This window comes from Globicephala melas, chromosome 21 (genome assembly GCF_963455315.2).
Source record: "Globicephala melas chromosome 21, mGloMel1.2, whole genome shotgun sequence".
Taxonomy (NCBI): domain Eukaryota; kingdom Metazoa; phylum Chordata; class Mammalia; order Artiodactyla; family Delphinidae; genus Globicephala; species Globicephala melas.
In genome coordinates, this window is record NC_083334.1 from 4,578,212 (window position 1) to 4,583,011 (window position 4,800).

A 4,800-nucleotide genomic window follows, 5' to 3' on the forward strand; every position below is an offset into this window, starting at 1 on the left:
GCACACAGATGCACGACTGATGTCCTCTGAACGTTCCTCTCTCCTCCACTTGGCTGTGTTCTTCTGTGATGATTCTTTTCTCCATCAGGCTCTCACCTCATTGAAATTTTCTTTCCCAGCAGATCCAATTAAAGGCCAGAAATTCAATTCATGTTCCTACTCTAGGTTAAATGTCCATCCCCAAAATAATTGTTGTAGCCTGAGGCATGGAATATTGACTATCCAAGCCTGGGATAGAAGCCAGAAACATGAACACAGACCATATGTGGAAGAGGGTTGTTTCCCCAAAGGAAGGTGAAATGCCATTCCTAGAGGTGGGGAATGAATATTGGGCAAAGACAAGAGATTCTATGATGGTTTGTTCTTTAATTATCTATGGAATCATATGGCCGTTTTTCTTGACTACTTTTTCTAAAATAGGCCCCCTTTTAATTGCTTCTTTTAACTCACTTGCTTCATATAACTTATAATGCTTGCAATTTGCAATATTTCTTTTCATTTGTTTATTAACTGTCCAACACACCAGATCAGGGCAGCTTATTCAGTTCAACACAGCTGCATGAAGGCAAGAATTTTGTCTGCCATTTTTGGTTTTGGTTTTGTTATCTCAAGTGCCTAGCACGATCCCTGGTACATTTTTTTAACTCAAGAAATATCTGTTTTTAAATGACAGAATTGCACACAATGCATATGAAAAATATCTAGAAATACTTCTTTAAATGTTAACAGCTATCAGTGTGATGAACTTTTGGGTAATTTTTTCTTTTCTTTTTTTTTTTTTCCTTTGTTTCCAAAATGTCTGAGCACATAAGAACATCTACAGTTTTCTTTTCATTTGTTTCCTTTTCATAAACAATATAACACTTTAAAATTTGTTTTAAAATTGTAAAACAAACAAACAAACATACAGCTTTGTTGAACTGCCTGGAGGCAGATGAATTCCAGGGGCAGGTGTTGTAGTTGCCCAGATATGAATGGCTTGGATTGGGTAGGGCCAGAGGGCCTGCAGACTGAAGAGATCCTTCCACAGCTCCCATACCATCTTATCTAACGCCTTTGCTATTCTAGAAGAACTCAAAGTATCTTCCAAAAACCCTCACTCACTCATACAATTTTGTGCATTCTTTGTACATATCCTGCCTTGAACTTATAGTCCAGGTATCATTTTTACAAACACTTGATGCAGACAGCCTGCAAAGCATATAAAAGAGGTGGTATGGCAAAGTAGAAACAGCATGAGTCTTACAAAGAAACAGTGGGAAAAGCCATAGGCTTTGGCGTAAGAGAAACATGGCTTGACTTAGGCATCCCTGAGCGTGTGCCATTGGACTTCACACTTATGAGTCGTGAGCACTGAGAATCTATGGCTCGTGGAGAGTGCAAGACTGTGTGGTCATCAGAGTCACCTTCAAACATTCTTCATGTTTCACGAGTTACAAATGTCTGAAAACTTTTCCTTCCTATTGTATCTTTAAGTAACCTTTCCTTTCACACTTATATTAAATCCTTGCCTTATCCTGTGTTAATTGTCTCAGTAAACCCACTCATTAGGCTACTATCCTTGCCCACATGTAAGGGGCTCTCTTGTATTTAAGCCTTTACGTTTCACTGTGAAATGGCTCTTAATTTCTTAATCTGGGACCACAACAAATTATTTGGGAAGAACACACTAGCCTGAAAGGACCACTATCAACGTTGATGTCAGATGCTTACAGAGACCACCAAATGGAGTTAAATTTATTAAGACAAATAAGCTTAATGCAAATTTCACCATTTTTCTGGAGGTTTGATCTCACAATGACAAGCGTTGGATGTTAAAGAAAAGACTTAAGAATCACTTTTAAGAGCATACAGTATGTGGTTATATTGCTGAAGTAACAAAAATATAACCAGGGAACAGATGAAAGAGTAAATGGGTACTTTTGTATGGGGATACATTTTTCAGAGACAGCACCATACATACATTCTTAAAATGCCTTATCCCAGAAAACATAGATGGAATTAAAGACAATCTCCTCTAAAAACTGTGTCTCTGGTAATGATAAAGATCTCCCTTGTGCTGAAAAACACATGAGAAGTTTGAATAAATTGTTTCATGGAAATGGAGCAAAGAAAAGAGAAATGTTTCTAAATTAAATTAGTTTCTATAATATGTTTATAAAAACTTATATGGTGATAAACTTCAATAAATTAAATATTTTAAGTAGACATTTGACCATCTCCGCTACAAGTCACAGACAGGAAGTAGGGAAGAGGAGTATATGACCTTGGACATGTTTCTTAAGTTTTCTACACCGTAATGTCCTCCCAAGTAAAACAGGGATATAATATCTACCTCATAGGGTTATTCAGAGAATTAAATGAACTAAGTACTCTACGTCACATCTATTATCAGTCTATACACACTTCACAGAGGATTTCACGTCTGGTGCACTCTTTCAGCACTTGCGCACCAACTTGATATTTAGCTGCCTACCCACTTATTTGTCATCGCCCACATGGGTTGCAAACAGAAGAGAGCAAACGTCATACATTTTCAGATCGCCCTTGCACCACAAAGGTCCCGTGCATGGTTAAGGTACCCAACAATACTGCTGAGTAATGACATGTGATTCCTCGCTAGGCACCTCAGCATTTTAGCATTTGTGTCCCACAGAGTTTATAAATGCATCAAATGAATTATTTCACTAAATAAAACACACGGCTAAAAGATTGCAAGTCCCTCCGTGAGTCTCTCAGGCACTGTAATTTTTTCCCACAGCTGTCCTTTTCTGACTTAAATTGTCCCTTTCCAGTTGAATCAAAGTGTTGAGCATTCATGGTCTATTTCTTTTGACAATATTTGCCTCTTCCCAGAAAAGCCACACAAGGCTAAGGAAATGGAATAGACTTTGGTCCTTTATATGTATTACCTTTAATCAAAAACTGCATCATCTGATGCCCAGCCAATGACCAGGTCACAGGGAAGACGAACTCCCGGGAAGGCAAAGGATGAGCAATTCTCAATCTATGTGCTGTCGTTTGGGCTCCCTAGGAACTGTCCAATCCCCCAATACCTTCCCCCATTCTCTCTGTCCATCTCTCTTTGGCTTGGTTCCATTGCCTGAAATACAGCAAGTAGAACTTTATTTGTAGCAGCCATCATCTGGAGATATAAAGAGCCTGTCATATTCAAGTATCCTAGAGAGATTATGCTGATAGGAGAAGACTACTCATGAGCAAGTAATCCTAGCTGGAAAACTTTCTCGCAGCTCCCCCATGAGTAACAGAAAGGAGACGTCCTGCATCCCCTGAGGGGAGGTGAACTAGTAAAGGATGTACCGTCTGTTGCAGAAGCCTCCATGAGAACTGAGCAAGCCAGAGTAATAGGCTTCACCAGATACCTACTATGAGACAAGCATATAGTAAAAAAAAAAGAAAAAGAAAAAAAAGAAAAAGACACTCATCATTGCATTAGAGTTTTCCTCCATTTTACTAGATTTTAGTTTTACTAGATTTACTAGATCCACAAGTGATGATTAACTCCTTTGGGCCTCAATTTTCTCAGAAGATGACGACGTGATGAGATAATGAATATAAAATGAGGTGACCTATCTTAAGAGATTAGTACTGGGATCTGTAGAAGCTAAATAGAGGTTAATTCCTCTTCCTATTTCTTAAACGGGTTAATGGAACTCTTTTGCCACAGAGATTATTGGGAGGATTGAATGAGCTAATAGACAGAAAAAGAGTTTGCAAAATGTAAAGCACCATACTGATATTCATTCGTCCGACCACTAGCACGAGAATTATGTCTGGTCAGTTGACAAGGATCTGTGTCTCCAAACTGAGCACCGGTAGTTGTACTGGGTGTCAAGTCTAGTTGGTTGCACGAGTGAAGTAGAAAAATCCCCATTCTGGGAATCCAGAAACCTGGCTTTGACACCTGCTACCTCTGTGAATAGGTCACATCATCCCCCAAGCCTTGGTTTTCCTTTTGTAAAATGATTATAACACCTACTCGGCAGTCGTTATGATATTTAAACAAATTCAGGGAGATGAAATTCCTTCTAAAATTGTAAGGAGGCAGCAGGTCGGGACAGGAGCTGAGCTGGCTTATCAGCTCCGAAGCCCAACAAATGGCTGAACTTCTCTGAGTCTCAACCCTGCAGCATCAAGGCCTCGGGGTCCTTGCAGAGATGTAGTGAGGTAGGATATCATGCTTCTCAAACATCTCAGCCAGAATCCCTTTAAGAACACAGGAGACTTCCCTGTGCACCCACGGGAACCAAGTGGAAAAGTGGAAAGGGCCGCTCCAAGCATGAAATTTCTTTTCAAACAATAAATTGATTGCTATATTTTATGCAAACAGCACGTTCTCCTGCACAATATGAGTGTATTTTTATTTTCAAAAATCTTTTGCCCTCAAATGCAGTAATATTAATTTTCCAGGAAGAAACACTATATTTACCCACTTATTCAGAATAACCCAGTGCATCGCTACGTGGTATATGTACCCAGTTTGAGACACAGAATGTTGTAAAAAGGTTTTCCAGGGCTTAGGTTATAGAAATCATGCCATCGTATTTGTTCCCTCCAAAGGGCAGCTGCATTGTCCCCAGCAGAGCTTTCCTGACTGACGCAGCCACTCTACCCCCTCCTGAGCGCCTCTTCAGGGAAGATGCAACCATATGAGTTCTTTGCAACACACGCCATTCATGCCACTCCCACCTGAGAGCAGGTTCTTTTATAACTGAACCTCTTCCCAGAAAAGTTTGTCAAGTGTCATTCTGAAGATTCTAAGATTATTTAGAACGCATC